The 19,202-nt window shown below is 45.1% G+C and overlaps 1 pseudogene; it reads left to right on the forward strand.

The window, feature by feature from the left end:
- The first annotated feature begins 9,595 nt into the window (after positions 1 to 9,595).
- LOC144819759 (uncharacterized) lies at positions 9,596 to 18,721 on the forward strand (annotated as a pseudogene).
- Positions 18,722 to 19,202: the final 481 nt, after the last annotated feature.

Raw genomic sequence — 19,202 nt, forward strand, 5'->3', positions numbered from 1 at the left:
CGAGGGTGCAATGGCCATAAAAGGGGCACGATGGATCGGCCTCGGTCTCTTATATTTTCCAACTTGACCTTCTGAAAGCAGGAAAACTTCAGGGATTCCACATTTTTCAGGTAAGACATGCTGCAGTCGAGGTCCAGCTTACACTCAAGATGTAGGTGCATATCGACACGGTACCAGAGCGAGCGTACACGTCCCATGCAGTCAACACACCCCGAACTACTGGAGAGCCCACAGTGTTATTACTCGGATTCTGAGCACGGGTCTCCCTCGCAAGAGCAGGCACTCCTAGACTCGGACCCTGTGCTTGGCGGGCTGGTCCTGCCAGTAATGTTTCTGTGCCCTTCGACCCAGTGACACAGGGACTAGATTGTGTTTAAAATAGCGCAGGGTGGGGGCGTGGCTTGGATGGCAAGGGGGAAGCAAGCCTAAGTCCGGAGCTCTCGACCCCCCGAGTTAAAGAACGGCGAGCAAAGTAGGCAAACTGGAAAGAAGTGCCACAAGAACCGAGGAAGGAGGTGTGTGAACGGAAGGGGCACCACCTGAGCCGAGTCGAGCGGAGTTTCCACCGCCAAAAACAGGAGAGAAAGAAGAAAAAGGAACCGGCCAGGACGAGAGGAAGTAGAGGGAAGATGGCGGACGCCTCGGAGAGGAACTGAGAGGACCGCCGCGGCATCAAGCAAGAGGCTCCAGACCCCAGGTGCGGAGCCCCCCCCGAGGCCGGCAGGAGGGAGAGACACCCGCCGACACCGTGAGTACGGCAGCGAGCAGGAAAAAACCCCCAACACCCCCCCCTCCCCCGCTACAGACAAAGACCGAGGCGGCCATCTTGGTGTGGGAATAGGCGAGGGGCGAGGGGCGGACGCACCGCAAGCGCACCGCAAGACAAAGTAAAAAGGACCGCACAGCGGGAGCGCAGTCGGAGGAGACCAGCGCGAACAGGAGGCAGACAGTGGGGAAATAGCCGAAGCAAGCGGCTGCGGGGGAGCGAGCTGCCAGACACGAAAACGCACCGGGAGAGGCACCCTGGGGGAGAAGAAGGCGAGCGCCGACAGCGAAGGGGTGAACAGGAATAACACAGCGGTCAATAGCGCCCCAAGAGACACACCTGGTGCAACCACGAGGCAGAGGCTCAAGGGGGCGGCCATCTTTGGAAGGGGTCAGAAGTGAGCAAGCGCCTCAAAGGGGCAGCCATCTTGGAAGAGGTCAGAAGCGAGCAGGCGGCCATTTTGGTTAAGGGAAACCTCGCAGAAGTACCGCGAAGCACCCGAGCACCCGAGGCTGAAGGGAAACACATCAATAACGAGATCGGTACAGGCAGAGGGGGTGTCTAAATAAACGATAACAATAAACAATAACAAACCCAAGAGCCAACGCCCAGTCAACTAAGAGGCGGAGGCGAAAAGAGAGGCGGCCATCTTGGAGGGGGGACGAAGCAACAGGCGACCATCTTGGATAAGGCGGAGTGGGGGGCACTCGCTGAGGCGCCGCAGGAACACCCGGGGCAACAAAGGGTAACGAGGCCACGAGGAGCCCAGGACCCCCCACCCCCCCCAATAAAAGCGACCGATCCCTGGAACGGCGGCGGAGGCAGCGGGTGGAAAGCCGAAGCGGAGCAACGACCGCGCATGCAGCATGCAGGAGCAAGGTACAGGAGCCGCTACCAGGCCCACACCCCCAACCAACACGCAAGAGAGACAGCAGAGGGTGCGGGGCTACTAACTCCAAGCCGGGAAGCACAGAGGAAGTCAGGACAGAGGGCGAACCGCAAGAGGCTGGCGGAGTACAGGACAAAAACAAGAGTGGTCAAGTGGCCACTCAGGTTCAGGGACAACCCCCTAACTGCAACAAGCGTCCTAAGGAACAAGGAAGGAGGAAACAGGGCCGCCACAAGCCAACCGCCAATAGGAGGGAAACATAAGTCCAGCCTGGCCAGAGAAAGCATGGCAGGGAGAGACGGGAGGCACGGTGCGAACGAGTTGAAAAAGAGCAAGAATGAAACACCGGCCTCCCCGAGCAAAGAACGAAACGGCCAGGGGGACGGTACCATCACACTAGACACTCTCCTAAAGAAAATAACAGAAGGTAACGAGTTAGCAAAAGCCACGAAAAAGACTGTAGACAGCATCCAATTGGAGCTAATAGCGATCAGAGCAGAGCAAAGCAAAGCCAACGGCAGGATAGACGAGGCAGAGAAAAGGATCGGCCTGCTGGAGGACAATGCCAACATTACACACAAGGACCTGGGGCTGGTGATAAAGAGAACGACGGCACTACAAAAGGCCATGGCAGAGCAGGAGGATAGAAGCCGCAAAGGTAACATAAGACTCCTGGGAGTGCCCGAGGAGGAGGAAGACACGCCCGGGGCATGTGCCCTGATGCTAGAGTCTCTAATACCCAAGCTCACCGGTCTCAGTTTCGACAAACCGCTCGAAATCACCAAAGCATATCGCATACCGGCCAGAAAACAAGCGAACAGCAACGCCCCGAGGCCTATAATATGTAAACCGCTAAGAGAGAACCACACCGACGCGATCTTTTCCGTAGCCAGGAAAGGTCGTCCAATGCTGGTAAGCGGAAGCAAGGTAACAATCACCCAAGACTTCTCTAAGCTAACAGTCGAGGTGAGGAAAGGCTTCCTAGCCCAAAGAGACCGCATGCGGAAAAAGAACATCGCCTTCACCTTTGCGGGCCCGTCAAAAATGAGGGTGACGGACAGGCACGGAAGCAAAATCTTCGACGACCCCAACGACCTACACAGATACCTACAAGGGCCAGAACAAGAGGAGATGGAACTACCGAGCCCGGGAGCGAAGCGAAGGGCATCCTCAGACGAGACACACGAAGGGGAGGAATAGGAAAGAGAAGTTTCGTGCAGCATGCATGCGCGACCCAGCACTGGGAATCTGAACTCAAGCGAATAAACCTACCTCAGACAATCGCTCAACAAGAGCAAAACGCAACTACCTCAGTAAAGACACCGTAGCCACGAGAGAAGGGACAGAATAACAACGACAATATCCTTTTTTTCCCCCCTTTTTTATAAGCCAGGGCATGGTCGAACGAATACCCCCTTAAGGGCGGGGGCCAGGCCAACACCGGGAACTTATCAGAGACTCGGGGGGGGGAGTGTGAGGACCCTTGCTGTCGCACACCCGAGGTACTACTGACGGGGGGAGGGGGGGGAGGGGGGGGCAGGGGGGAGAAGTGGTGCAGGTGGACAAGACAGTACATGTAACAGTCCTCATCGGTGTAATGGACAAAATGCTTTTACTATTTCCCTTTTCTACATACATCCTTTACTTTTTCCCTCTTTGTATTCCCACGCAAACCCCAGGGGGGGGCCGCAAAATGCAAGACAACAGCGACAGCACTAAACCACCATGACAGATCCAACGAAGGCAGTCCTGTCTACCGACCTGAAGATAGTATCCATGAACGTTAAAGGACTGAATCACCCGGTCAAACGGAGGAAAATACTAGAACACCTGGCCAAATTAAAGGGAGACATATACATGCTGCAAGAGACCAAGCTCTCAGAAGAAGAAGCAAAGCAACGCAAGGCCAGATGGATAGGAGAAATACACTGCTCACCGGCAAAAGGGAAGAAAAGAGGTGTAATAACAATCCTGAGCAAGAAGGCCAACCTAACAACACAATCAACGGATGCAGACGAAGACGGCCGCATGCTAATAACGACCGTCCAAAGAGGGAGCGACAGAATACACGTGGCCAACATATACGGCCCCAACTCTGAAGAGAAACAGTTCTGGCAAGCAGTAAACAGCAAACTGTCCAGCCTGCCCCAAGAAGACCTCCTGATCACGGCCGGAGACATGAATAGAACAATGGACCAGGCGACGGATAGACACCCAATCAGACCAAGCCACACCACCAACAACAGCAGCAACACCCTGAAAGACCTGTGCACCAAACAACACCTAGCAGACCCATGGAGGCTACAACACCCAACAGCGCGTGAGTACACCTTCTACTCACATCCTCACAACTCCTATAGCAGGATCGACTACATACTGATGTCCAACACTCACACGCACCTTATAGAACAGACGGAGATAGCCCCAATAACCATCTCGGACCACGCTCACATAACGCTCACTCTCAGTGGCAAACACAACGAAAGCCCTATGAGGAGATGGAGGCTCAATGACGACATCCTCCAGAACAGAGAGAATATTAAAGAAATCGAAGCCACAATTAAAGAATACCTCAAGTACAACGACAACGGCGAAGTAGGCAAAGACATCATTTGGGACGCCCTCAAAGCGACACTGAGGGGGAAACTAATAAATATCAAATCCAGGATGAACAGAAGCAGAAACAAGAAAATCTCTGAGCTGGAGGAGGAGATAACAGCACTGGAGAGAGGCCACTGCGCAAACATAACAGACAAGAACACGCTCACCCTACTCACAAAAAAGAAATATGAGCTGAACAGGATCTTAAGCGAGAGAGCAGGGTCCTGGCTAACAAAGTTAAAATCAGTCAACCTATGCGCAGCAAACAAAGCAGGCAAACAGCTGGCATCCTACCTTAAGGCTAAACAGAGGCAGCACACGATAGCAGCAATAACAGACCGAACGAACAAGTCCCAGACAACGAACAAAGGTATACTAGAAGTCTTCAGGAAATTCTACCAAGAGCTGTACACCGAGGATCGGACCCTGAGCAAAGACGCAGGGCTAGATCTGCTAAGTAACACCAGTCTGCCAAAACTCAAGGAGGACGAGAGGGAGTCGCTCGAAGCAGACATAACGGAGGAAGAAATTGGAACAGCCATAACCCAACTGAAACAGAACAAAGCGCCAGGACCAGACGGATACTCCGCAGCGTTCTACAAAACCTTCAGCGAACACATTAAAACGCTAATGGCACAAACATACTCGACATGCATCCAGAACGGGAAGATGACGGAGTCCATGTGCGAGGCCAATATCACCATAATCCCCAAGGAGGGGAAAGACCCACAATATCCCCAGAACTACAGACCAATATCGCTAATAAATGTCGACTGCAAAATCTACGCGAAGGTCTTAGCCAACAGACTAAACAGAATACTGCCAGACATCATCCACACCTCACAAGTGGGATACATTAAAAACAGACTATCGCAGGACAACACAAGGCTACTGTGCCATCTAATCAACCACACAGCAAATAGCAATGAACAAGCAGTCATGATAGCGCTGGATGCGGAGAAGGCCTTTGACAGAGTCTCATGGCCCTTCCTGAGAAACTGCATGGGAAGTTTCGGACTGGGGGAAAAATACACGGCAATGGTCATGGCCCTCTACAACAAACCGAAAGCAAAAATAGTGGTAAACGGCAGCGCATCCGAAACACTCACGCTGGGAAGAGGCACCAGACAAGGATGCCCCCTCTCCCCCGGCCTCTTCTTACTCGCTCTAGAACCCCTGCTAGCCAGAATAAGGGACAACACAGACATAACAGGCGTCAAGATCAAGAAGAAGACGGTCAAACTAGCGGCGTACGCAGACGACATCCTAATAGCAACAGCGAACCCCTCCACGTCAATAAAAGCGCTAATGACCACTATAGGAGAATACGCAGAAGCCTCAGGCTACAAACTCAATAAGGAGAAATCGGAGTGCAAGCCGATGAATGTCCATACCACAAGAGAGGTCCTAGGCGAATCCGGCCTCGCTTGGCAGACGAAACCACTAAAATATCTAGGACTCCACTTTGGAAGAGACCTCACATCAACGCTACAACATAACGAGGACCTGATACTAAAAAAAATAAAAGAAAGGCTGGAGCTAGGTCGCAAAAAAAAAAATAAGCTGGTGGGGTCGAATTGAAACAATCAAAATGATGATAACCCCGGCGATAAACTACACACTGACAATGCTACCACTCCCAATGACAGAGACATTCCACAAAAGACTAGACCAACTTATAAACATCTTCCTATGGAAAAAAAAAACAAGGATAAGCCTACAGAAATTAAGACTGGCAAGGGACCTCGGAGGCCTCAACCTGGCGAACTTCAAAACATACCAAACGGCATGCCTAGCGAGACAGGGTATTGCCTGGATAGACAGCACACAAAGATACACACCAGTATGGCTAGAGGTCGAACAAGACATCCTGGGAGGGCTCAAGCCAATAGCCCTTCTAACAGCAAACCGGCACCCACTAAAGTCCAACGCCATACTGAAACACACGAGGGAGGCACTGATGAAAGTAGACAAACGCATGGCGCAAAAGCTGAGATGCACGGCATGGGAATCCATCTGGTTCAACACAAAGGTAACATATCACGGTGCGATACTGAACAATGACATATGGATCGAAAAAGGCATCAGCCTCCCCAACCAGACAGAAACTAAGCAAGGACCGCTGACGTTTCAGAACCTACAGCAACTACACGACCTCCCAAACCAAGAGCTCTACAACTTCCTAAAGATGAAGACAGCAATAACGAAAGCTAACCTGCGCAGAGAGGAGCCAGGCATCATCAGGTACCTGCAACTCCTCAACTCAGCAGGTCACCAAACTGCAAAGATCTGCAAGCTCCTTAGCCCCTCCACGCTGGCGCAGAACAATAAAGCCACTAACACATGGGAGACACTCCTGGGCAGACAACTGAATGGAATAGAACGGGCAAAAATGTGGAGTTCAGCGACAACAAACAAAATCACCCCACAACTAGCGCAAACAAAGTATTGGCTGCTCCACAAGGCCTACTGGACGCCATCCAAGCTCCACAAGGTCGGCATCGCAGAATCAGACACATGCTGGAACTGCCAGAAAGAAGAGGGCACCCTCGAACACCTCATCTTCACCTGCGTGAAAGTCAAGAGGTTCTGGACACAGATCAACACCTTCCTGAACGATATGCTCAAAACGAACCTAACAATCAGCTTCGTAAGCCTGGCGACAGAACACCTAACCGCGAACCTAAAAAGTAGAGAAGAGAGAGAACTCCTAGATCTACTCCTCACAGCAGCCCTCAAAATAATCCTAACCAACTGGAAGAACACTGCCAAAGCAAACTTTAAAACATGGATTAACTGGGTCACTTTCCTGAGAGGAGCAGACAACATAACAGGCAACTTCTCGAAAGAACACAACGCCAAACTACACATGTGGCGCCCACTCGATGACCACCTGAAGAAGCACCAGTAGACCCCCCCCCTCCTTTCTTTCTTTCTCCCCCCCCTACATACAAACAAAAAAAGCGCGCATCCGCAAATGGACTGTTATGGGGGAAAAAAAATAAAAAATAAAAAAACGCTATTGTATGCTCCACCTATATATATATATTTTTGTATGGTTCTTCTTTTTGTATGCCAATAAAAATTTCTTTTAAATAAAAAAAAAAAAAAATCACTGTTTTCCAGAAAAAAATAAAATAAAAATAAAAATAAAAAAAATAGCGCAGGGTGGGAGCCCAGCCACAGTTAATAATCGAGCCAGTTCAAATATGAAAGGGAAACATTTTTAAAATCATGGGCGGTGCAGGCTCGAAGCTGCGTTCATAACTTGAAAGTCGATTGCATGCTTTAACACTAGGCCACAGCGTTTCCCTCTGAAAACTGGTAGAATATTTAGTATTTGTGAGGGCTGCTGCTCATTTTTCTGAAACACATTACACCCATTGACAAAGCCAGTAGTCCTGGCTTGTTGTAGGTGTAATGTGACGTGTTTTATTGCAGGACCAACCCCAATTCTGAGCCCCTGGCCTCTCCTAGAAAACCGAGCAGGCACTCCTAAACTCGCGGACCCTGTGCTTAGTGGACTGGTCCTGCCAGTAATGTTTCTGTGCCCTTGGACCCAGTGCCACAGGGACTAGATTTTGTTTAAAATATAGCGCAGGGTGGGGGCCTAGTAAATCGAACCACAGTTAAAAATCGAGCCAGTTCAAATATGAAAGGGAAACATTTTTAAAACCACAGGCGGTGCAGGCTCGAACTTGAAAGTCGATTGCATGCTCTAACACTAGGCCACAGCATTTCCCAGTAATGTTTCTGTCCCCTTCGACCCAGTGCAACAGGGACTAGATTTTGTTTAAAATGTAGCGCAGGGTGGGAGCCCAGTAAATCGAGCCACAGTTAAAAATCGAGCCAGTTCAAATATGAAAGGGAAACATTTTTAAAATCACAGGCGGTGCAGGCTTGAACCTGCGTTCATAACTTGAAAGTTGATTGCATGCTCTAACACTAGGCCACAGCCTTTCCCTTCTACCTTAGTTGTGTAACTAAGGTAGAACGAAGTTCTTAGCAGTCAAATTATGTCAATTGTCACTTCTATTAATCCAGGTGTTTAGATCGGATGGGGTAGGTATTTACAATAAAATGTCTGATTTTTCAAAATTGTTAACTCCGCGCTCTGATACCTTTTTTTTCAACAATGTCCTCTTCCTGGTTTCTACTTTGCCTCCCAACTTCTCTCTTTGCTCCTGATGCCATGAAATACCTGGGTAGGGTGGCTTAGTGGAATAAAGCCTCATGGTCAAAGTTTCAGATTATGGTGGGTCTACTCAACCATTGGCCCTTCTGAGGTCGACAAAATGAGTAACATTGAGTTGGGCAATGATAAACATGTTATTCAGCGGCCAGATACCTCTGGGTGAACGTGCACTTTACAGATGCATGTTATGTTTAACTTACATGTGGTCGGTATATGATGCTTTGTGCATGAGACCACTAGGAACAACATATTTACATATTTCTATGGCATTTACTACACTGTCTACTGTCTACAGTCTCCAAATCTCTTTGCTCCTCTTGCCTTGCGGTGCATGTGGTTTGCATATGGTGCAGATATGTGTGAGCTCCCTTGCCCCACTACCTTTCTTTCCCCTTTCATCCAAGAAATCCCTACTCTAGCTTTTTTTTCCCCCGGTTAACAGCATCAGAAGTCTTCCCTTAGTCCTATGGGGTTTACAGTGGTCACTTTACACCATTAGAAGCATGTGATAGAATGGATGAGATGGAGCATGGTTAATGGTGTGTACAGCTGTTTGCGCTACAAAGCAACGCCAATTTAATTGCTTTCTGCATGATGGCAATGAGTCAAATTATTGCAGCTCAATAGGGAGCTGCCTACCATTATATCATATGAATGTAATCCCTTTACCACGTAATGGCTAGGGCTGTCAACCTCGAATCTGGGGAACTGGGTTCGAGTCTCGGCAATGACGCTGAACATTCTGTGATTCTGGGCAAATCAGTTAATATCCTCACGCGTAACAAAATAAGACTACCAAAAAATGAATGTGTCCTCATGTAATGCAACTGGTACTATGTTAAGCGCTCTGATAGCCGATTTGTGTCAAGTTTGCGCTAAATATAACTCTGTAAAATATATATATTTTTTTTAACTGGATAATTTTACAATTTCCTCAATGGCCTTCAGTGAATGCTTAACACTTCTTTGTATTCCAAAATCTACGCATATTAGTTATGAAATGTACCAGGTCAGTGTACTTTTTGTGATGCTTTTCTCAAATTAAATAATCAGTGAATCAGTTAGATATGCTTTGTATTATACCTCTGAAACTTAAACCAGTCCCAAACTAATTCCTGGTTTTTATATCTAGCAGGACATAACCATGGTTTCATTCAACGTCTTATTTTTCTCTTGCAATCGCTCTGTGTGTGCTAGAAAAGATGGAGACTTTCTGCTTTTGGACAATAACGGAGAAGTTCTTTGTAAATTGCTGGTAGAAAATATAGATGAAACTGGTCGGCCAAATACTGAAGAGAGATATTGTAAAGCTATGAGTCTTTTCCAATCATCTGGTAAGCACAATAAGTAAACTTTTGTATTAAGATTGCAACTGCAGGATAATGGTACTAATTACCAACATGATTCAGTAAAATCCTACTTTTGGGAATAAGTTAATCCAATAATGGTTAGCAAAAATTAACATGCATGTCCTCACATATGCCTTGCATTGCTCTCCAATGACAAATGTACCACTTATGAAAAGGGCTGAAACTTTTAGCTTTCTTCACTGCTATAAGGCAGCCATTTGTGGATAAACTATTTTATTTAGGCAACTTTTTTTCAGGAGGTTCAAGTTCAGGCTTACAATGTGTACTGTCTAATAAGGAAAACTTACTTTGTTATGGATAGATTATACATATGTCCTTTAATATCAATACCTGTTTATTTATATATTCTGGCTAGCGCTTGAAGATATATTGCAAGTGATCAATGTGTTATCACTGTTTTGAAGTTTATTTATAAATATGTTTTTTTTCTTTTTTTTGTGAAGAAACAGTGTCTCACGATTCAAAATATTTTTGAAGACTTAATTTCAAGCTATTCTGGCACAACAGAGGGTCTAAAACAGGTGTTGCTTCAAAGGGCACAGGAGAAAAAGCAGTTGATGATGGACTGTGGTAATCGGGGAAGCGCTGGAAGACTTAAGAGGGTGTTACGTAAACTCCAAGAGGAAGAAATTGCAGAGAAAAGATGCAAGGACAAAAAAGCAAAGCAGAGTGGTCAGGATAACATAAGAGTGGCTAACCATACTAATGCCGAAAGCACAGCTTCTCAGCCTGGTGATGCGAGTTCGTGGATGAATTTGCAGAAACTTGAAAACCTGGCCCTTTTAGCAGGGATGGCTAGTGTCCTTCATCCAAAATCTATAAGTAAATATGACGGAGTAGAACGTGAAAAAGAACTTGTCTTGGAGTCCCAATTAAAATCCAACTTTCAAGGACAAAAACATGCCTCCCTTTCACCACCACGCCAGTTAATACCCAAAAAACTATTTCCTACACAAGAGCTGGCTATTTCGAGCGATGGAACAACACCTACTAGACCCTGCAAACAAGATCCTAAAATGATGGTACACTTTGCACCACATAGTTTGACACCACAAGGTTTTGTGGCTCAGGGCTCACAGTCACACAGCCGGGCCTACAGTGACTTTCCAACTGCAGTAACGCCTATGGATGTGAACCATACCCCCTGCCATGATGACCCATTTGAAAGCAACGAAAGCTGTGACCATAATGTAAGCAGAGGTAAATAAGTGCTGCCATTATACACATTTGCATATTGTTAGGCCTGTATGCCAGCCTTTTTTCCTTGGTGAACGTAACATGCCTTTTGTTGCCAAAATCACATAAGTTCTACCGGTTATCTCTGCAAAAAGCCTTTATACTTAATAAAACCTTTAATTAATATGGTGCATTCATTTCCTCAACAATAGGGCACATATACCTACCTATTAAAATGTGAGTAAACAAATGGAAAACTGTTTGATATGTTCAGTATAAATGATGGGCTAATGGTTGCTTTTCTTTTTTTTCCCCTCAGGACAACGAAGAATCATTTCATTTGATGACGGAGGGAAGTCCATCATTCAACACTGGGGTAATTATTATTTATTTTTTTTAGGTACATAGGAAATGGCATTTCCACTTGTATGACCTAATTATGATTTGCTTTCTCTCTAAGGAAATGGTATATAACTCCTTGTCCATAATTAATGAAAACAAAAGCTTTTCTGTTGGCCCTGGTTCCTGTCCGGAGTGTGTATGGTTGGTTGCAAGCCGAAAACAAACATTTAGAAGGTGCGTGCTTGATATTCTACCTTTCCACGTAAACTGCAACAAATTCCCATTAATAATCCTTTTGTTTCCATCCAAACACATGCATTGCCAAAAAGTATGCTTGTTAAGTGTATATTGTATTTATTATCTGCTGCCTTTAACAACTGTATTTATTTGATTATAGCACAGTTGCAAGGCACTCGCAATAGTGAGCAGGCTATACAGTATTTGCAAGCTGCGCTATCTGCTTTGACCAATTCATGGAATTTAACAGATACAACAGCATAAAAAATATGCAGTCGATCATTCACTGTACAAAAGGTACTTCTTTTCTTTGCCACTCTTTTAACACAGTTAACGTTTATATAGAACAAACCTTGTAGATTTCCTGCATGAGGACTTTGAAATCTTTCTGCATGCAATGTTTTTAAATATGGCTCCTTTTACTCCTGGAGCTAACATAGCAAATATTACATTGTTAGCTATGTACAGATGCCAAATCAAAATCAAAAACCCACTGTATCTATATATATTTTTTTTAGAATGTAACCTAACATAATGGCAAATAGTCAATAGTTGTGTTATTTTGCAGACAGATATACAGCAGTTGGTAAAGGACTTACACGATCCTTCACGGTTCAGAGATGTACTCTTTCCAAAGAGAAAATTGCACAAACTCTTGGAGGAAGCCAAGGCAGCTCGGGAGAGTGCAGGTTTTCTTCTCAATGATATCAGCAAAATACTTTTTTCTCCTAAAGAACTTGCATCTGCAAAAGGTGTAACGAAGGCTCGTGCTGGAACAGCTGTCCTTGATGAGGAGAAGGTTGATGCATTGTTTGGTAAGATATTACAAATGTTCAAATTAACATTCAGTCGAGCTGGATTGTGAAAATTCATTATACTTTGTGTAAAGTTATGTTTGCATATGTGATGTTGTATCATATTTGAACGATGACTCCATCATTGCTTAACAGCTGTCTGCAAAATAACAATTAGAGCAATGGGGTGGCTTGTAATATCTTAAGTTTGTGCTGAGCTTGTGCTACAAATGGCATGCAAATCTGGCGCAAAGCCTTGAGTTGGGATTTCATTTGTAAATCTGTAGGTCCAGGGGTGAGGTTGTCAAACTGGATGAATGGGTGATAGCAAACTGCACTTATAAAATATACTGTGCTCGCAGCTTTTATTTAGACTGGATCAACTCCCTAATAATTAGATCAGTTGGTCCTCGTCTTAACACTTTGTTGTAAGCTCCAATTTTGATTTCTGGTCACTGTGCTAGTTTCTTAGACTGTTTTCCAAATATGATTAGTGCAAGTACAGTTCAGACTCACCGTGGCTGCATCCATGATGGTTTTGTAAAGAAATCTGGCACTGATTACTTTCTGTTTGCAGAGGAAGCATGACCGTGTCTAGTGAACATGACTATGGCACATGCTTGTTTCAATGCATCTAACATTTGTACAGTCTTTCTTCCAAGTATGATTATCAATAAGGACTAGCTATGTGTGTGGTTAGAGACTCAAGAGTGCGTACGTGTATAGGCAAACCATTAGGTGTGATCATGAAGCTCTCACCCACCAACCTAGTTGGTGGCATGCTTCATCATCCTGCCCACCACAGTGACACAGAATGTGTCCCGGGTGTGCTTCGACGCCAGATTACTGCGGAGCTGGTACTTTGATGAGTGTGCAGAGAAGTGAGTGAGAAAGTGATAATTAAAAGCTATACAGTGGTGCCCGGTACCCGAGGGTAAATGGATAAAGTTTAATCACCGGGCCCCTGTTAGCAACTAAAAGGCAGACAAATGCGCTGGAGTGCGGATTATGACCTCCTGCATCCTGTGTGGTCTACATGTTTCAGCCAGGCCTTTGATTTTAAAACTGGCTTTCCTCAGGACCAAAGAGTATGTGAAAAGTGCAAATAAATACTTGATTTTAAGTGATTGTGTTTGTTTAGTTAATGTGTCGCACTTGCTAAGGTGTGTTATGTGTCAGAGGGGGATTCCCTCTTGCTTTACTGTACATAAAACATTAACGACATAGACAGACGTACATGTTAGAGTCAATTAGCATGATTTACTAGGCACACAACATATTGCCGACTGCTAAGGTGCGTGCACGGCCTAGAGTTGGCTATAAGGTGGTCATGCCAAGGGCATGATTGGCGTGGATTATCTTAGTGTAACGCCGGTTGTCTGGTGGTGGGCTAAACAGCGGGGAATAGCATGGTGAGGTACAGGTAAGTAATATGAATTGTCCTCACACTGGCTACTTGCTGTTAAAGCCTCCTTGGGTCACTTGGCAGAGAAAAAGACCCTATAGTAGTTTGAGAAAGGGATTGGTTAGGATTCAACCTGTAAGGAGAGAAAGGTTATATATATATATATATATAAAGCTTACTAGGGTCGTAGCGGTCGGTAGCGTTTTACTCACGGAAATGCCGGTCTGGATCCTCCTTGGACCTGCCGTCCTTCTGCGGTGCCCCGAGTGAATGGACGGGCCGTTCATCGGGTTTAAATAGCCCGCTTGATGATGTGCATCTGGAGGTATTAGTGGAAATAAAGGATGGTGCCGACTCACTCGGGGAGCTGAGTCATCTTGTGTCTTGCGCATGTGCATGGGAGTAGCGTGACTGCCGTGCATGCGCTGTTTGTCCTTTAACTGTAAGGAGGTGCGGCATCTACGCACGTGGGCAGGATACACTCCATTAGTGTGGAGTGCTTACGGATGCGCAATTGTCACGCATGAGGAGGATATAGGAAATAGCCTGATGTAGGCTAATACTCTAATTATAAGAAATAGAGCAAAATAAAAAAGATTAAAAAAGAAGAGAAAGTACAGTACTGGAGAGGGTCACTGAGAATAATCCGAGAGAAGCGGGAAAGCCATTTTAGTGTGGGTCTCAGTATGACACTTGTATCTGAGGGCACAGTTAATGTTGGATAAAAGCTTATGGCTCAGGTGGTGAGTGAATTCCACGGAATGGAGTCGTTCAGGCCCTCTGTATGTGTGGATAGGCGATATATCCAGTGTTGTTCCTTCATGAGGAGGGTCTTCTGATTGGACTGGGTCACATCATACTGTTCAATGACCGTCCAGGTGAAGTTGTTTGGGGTGTGGTTCTGCGACAAGAAATGTTCAGTCAATCTACTTATGTTTTTGCCACAGCGGATGGTGCTCCTGTGTTCAGTCATTCTGGTTTTGGCTTTTCTGGTTGTCATACCTATGCACCTCAGGCCGCATCTGCACGTTATTAAGTACACCAGATTGGCTGAATTGCAATTGGTGAATTGGCGTTGCGTCCAGATTTTGCCGGTTTCTAGGTAGTGTTTTGGACGGGGAGGTTAGGTGACATACACTGCAGTTGTTACAGGGTTGGTGGCCGGTGAGTTTTGGGAGGCCCCAAGCGTTCAGGATTGTGTTGTCAGCAGGGTGATTGTTGACCCTAGGTCTGGTAGACACCAGTTGATCCTTCAAGTTCTTGGACCTTTTGTGCGCAAAGTGGGGCGTTTCCCAGTTTCTGGTTCCTGAGTTAATGATTTTCCAGTTTTTACGAATAATGCTGGACACCTGGTTAGATGCTGTGTTGTATGTAGTAACACAGGTTAGCACGGGTTTTTCTGGTGGTTTTATGATGGTTTCCAGGAGCGCGTCTCTGTTTTGGTTGCGTGCCCTTTTGCGTGTTTTCAAAATAATCCTGGTGGGGTAACCTCGGTCCTCTAGTTTGTGAACTAGAGCAGTAGATTGTGATTTGTATTCTTGAATGTTGCTACTGTTGCGCCGGATGCGCAAAAATTGTCCAAATGGTAGGTTCTCCCTCAGTGCTCTGGGATGGAAGCTGTCAAACCCGAGGAGCGAGTTTCTTGCTGTTGGTTTGTAATATGTAGTGGTTGTTAGACCATTTTGTTCTGCTTTGATGCTGAGGTCCAGGAAAGAAAGTTCTGTTGGACTACTCGTACACGTGAAGCGGAGGTAGGCGTTACGGTTGTTGATCCATGAGATGAAAGTGTCAAGTGTCTCCTTGTCCCCTTCCCAGATGATGAAGATGTCGTCAATATAGTGACCCCTGCTGTAGCCTCTATACCTGATTGGGTATAGTTGTCCCCCTGGGCACTGATTTGTGCTGTGTACCAGCTGTGTGTTTCATGAATTTCCCAATTTTAGTTGGTTCGACCAAAATTCATTGTTAAAAAGTAATAAGTCGGTTATTCCATTGTTTGTTTACTTTTCTTTTCTTTTCCTTTTAGTTCCAATGCATTTCGGCAGAATTTGCTGCCTTCATCAGGGAAATAATTAATCTGTGGACAATCAAAGGAAACACCATCTAAGAATACATTCTGAACGTTTAAACAATCAATCATTATAACAATTTATTTCTCCATTGCTATTCTGGTTGTTTAACCTCATTTTATGTTAATTGTAACATTTACTACTTTTCCTATACCTTGCCTCTTTGTGCCCGATATTCGGTCGCTTTCCATAATCAAGTACAACTTCAACTTAATCTCAGGGCGGTGATAACTTGCCGCGCTTTCCGTTAAACTGACATGTTGCTCTCGCTTTAACCTCTCGCTATATGGCGCTGACAGCTTTTCAAAGAAATGTCCTTTTGGTTGAAAGCTAAATGTTCGTTACGTGCTTATTTGTGTACTTTGTGTACGCATTTAATACAGCACTGTAACCACACATAGTGATATTTGACCCATGGAGTAGCGAGTGTTAAACTGCACTAAACCAATAAAGTTACAATAAACACACACATATAAAAAAAGCGGCAGCTATTAGGCTAGACAGAGCGCATGCGCGTAATTCGAAACACCGGAAGCAAGCAGATTCAGAACGCGAAGGCGAGGAGAGGCATCTAAACGCCGAGGTGAGCGATGGAAAGAATAAAGTACACAAATAAGCGTGTAACGAACATTTAGCTTTCAACCAAAAGGACATTTCTTTGAAAAGCTGTCAGCGCCATATAGCGAGAGGTTAAAGCGAGAGCAACATGTCAGTTTAACGGAAAGCGCGGCAAGTTATCACCACCCTGAGATTAAGTTGAAGTTGTACTTGATTATGGAAAGCGACCGAATATCGGGCACAAAGAGGCAAGGTATAGGAAAAGTAGTAAATGTTACAATTAACATAAAATGAGGTTAAACAACCAGAATAGCAATGGAGAAATAAATTGTTATAATGATTGATTGTTTAAACGTTCAGAATGTATTCTTAGATGGTGTTTCCTTTGATTGTCCACAGATTAATTATTTCCCTGATGAAGGCAGCAAATTCTGCCGAAATGCATTGGAACTAAAAGGAAAATAAAAGAAAAGTAAACAAACAATGGAATAACCGACTTATTACTTTTTAACAATGAATTTTGGTCGAACCAACTAAAATTGGGAAATTCATGAAACACACAGCTGGTACACAGCACAAATCAGTGCCCAGGGGGACAACTATACCCAATCAGGTATAGAGGCTACAGCAGGGTTCATTACGTATCACTCCAGACGGGGAGTGAGCCCGGGAGCACGAAAAACGCATTTAGATAAAAAAGCGGTGCACAATCCTACTTACATAGAGTCAATATAGTGACGCCAAGTTTTTATGTTGGCACAGAATGGGTTTGTGGGCGCCTCAATGTGGCTCCGTTCGAAGTGGTGGACGTATAATCCTGCCACGCTGGAGGCAAAGACGCTCCCCATAGATGTTCCGTTGGTTTGGAGGAAAAACTTCCCTTCATATTCAAAATAATTTTCTTTGAACGCAAGGGTGGCGCAGTCAAGGATGAAACTTCGTGGTGTTTGGTATTCCCATGTGTTCTCCATCAGGACATCGTGTAGTACCTGTAGGGTGGCATCTTGGGGTAGGCTAGTATATAGACTCTCTATGTCTAGTCCCACCAGGAGTTGGGTAGCTGGATTAAAGCTAATATCCTTGATGATGTTAAGGAGGTGTTTCGTGTCCTTAATGTAGGATGGTGTTTTCTGAACCAGAGGATTGAGGTAGAAGTCACAAAATCATGATAGTGGTTCTAGGAGGGATTGAATGCCTGACACAATTGGCCTGCCTGGAGGTGGGGTGATCCCTTGTGCACTTTGGGTACTGTGTAAAAGTACGGGACTTTGGCATCTTTGGTACAGAGGTAGTTTGCCTCTTGTTTGGAGATGTGCTCCGAGTCACTTGCATTTTTGATGAGTAGATTGATGGTATTTCGTAGCTCATCTGTTGGGTCTTTCTTGAGACATTTGTAATTTCGGGCATCGCTCAGGAGCCTGTGGCATTCTTGATCATGATATGCTTTGTCCATTATCACAAATCTGGCGCAAAGCCTTGAGTTGGGATTTCATTTGTAAATCTGTAGGTCCAGGTGTGAGGTTCTCAAACTGGATGAATGGGTGATAGCAAACTGCACTTATAAAATATACGGTGCTCGCAGCTTTTATTTAGACCGGATCAACTCCCTAATAATTAGATCAGTTGGTCCTGGTCTTAACACTTGGTTGTAAGCTCCTATTTTGATTTCTGGTCACTGTGCTAGTTTCTTAGACTGTTTTCCAAATATGATTATTGCAAGTACAGTTCAGACTCACCGTGGCTGCCTCCATGATGGTTTTGTAAAGAAATCTGGCACTGATTACTTTCTGTTTGCAGAGGAAGCATGACCGTGTCTAGTGAACATGACTATGGCACATGCTTGTTTCAATGCATCTAACACTAAAAGCAAGACTGCTACTTGGGGTTAGAACTGTCATTAGGGACCAGGGGCTCATAGTTCATGAGGGAACTTTTTTTCTTCACCTTCTGCCCCCCTTTTCATCAATGCTTTGCTCTAACCTGTGCCTCTTTGACCAAGTGGCCTTAATGTTTCACTTAGGAACCCTGTAACCCTAACCATATCTCATCTGGCACACTGTAAGAAATAATGGAATTGGAACTTTTTATTCGCAGCCCAGCCGTATTAAAAACCATAAATGATAGTGGTAACATGATACTGATGTATGTTATTTTGTTTTTCCAGAGTTTCTGAAGTCTGTGTGCAGTGCCAACGGCTGGCCATCACTGGACAACAGAAGTATGAGAAGGAAGCTGGCTATAAACATTTGCAATGCCAGAAGAGGATTAAGGAAATCTCCGCATCTAGAATCAAACCACAAAGTTGCTGGTTTTCGTTAAGCCATTTGTTCTTGTTGCAGTAGTCTGGCCTATTTTCCCTGGATTTTTGTTTCTGGACTTTTCTCTTGTTGGGTATCCTGGCCCCTGTGGGGACATATAAGTGCATTAAATAAATAAAATCACATATTGACACACCCCTTTTGATCATTTTTCCTTTACCACTGTTTTGTTTAGTCTTTTGCAAATGGTCACCATGTCAAACAGCGTGAGATAATGCTCTGCACCTCGAAATAAGGCACATCCCAGTGAGTCAGGAGTATGGGAGTAGTGGCATATGTTAAGCTGATCTGAATGCAAAGGTATAACATTGCTGCAGGCCACTTCTTTTGTATGAAGGCACTTGTGGTATTTCTGCAGCACAAACCTAGCCACAAATAGCAACTTGTATTTTATACAAGTGTCTACCTCTCACTGTAGAGTTTAAAAAGTAATTTTTCCAATGCAGGAGAAAAATAATCTGAGTATTAGGACCAGATTTATA

Source organism: Lissotriton helveticus, chromosome 2_1, assembly GCF_964261635.1.
Source record: "Lissotriton helveticus chromosome 2_1, aLisHel1.1, whole genome shotgun sequence".
Lineage (NCBI taxonomy): Eukaryota > Metazoa > Chordata > Amphibia > Caudata > Salamandridae > Lissotriton > Lissotriton helveticus.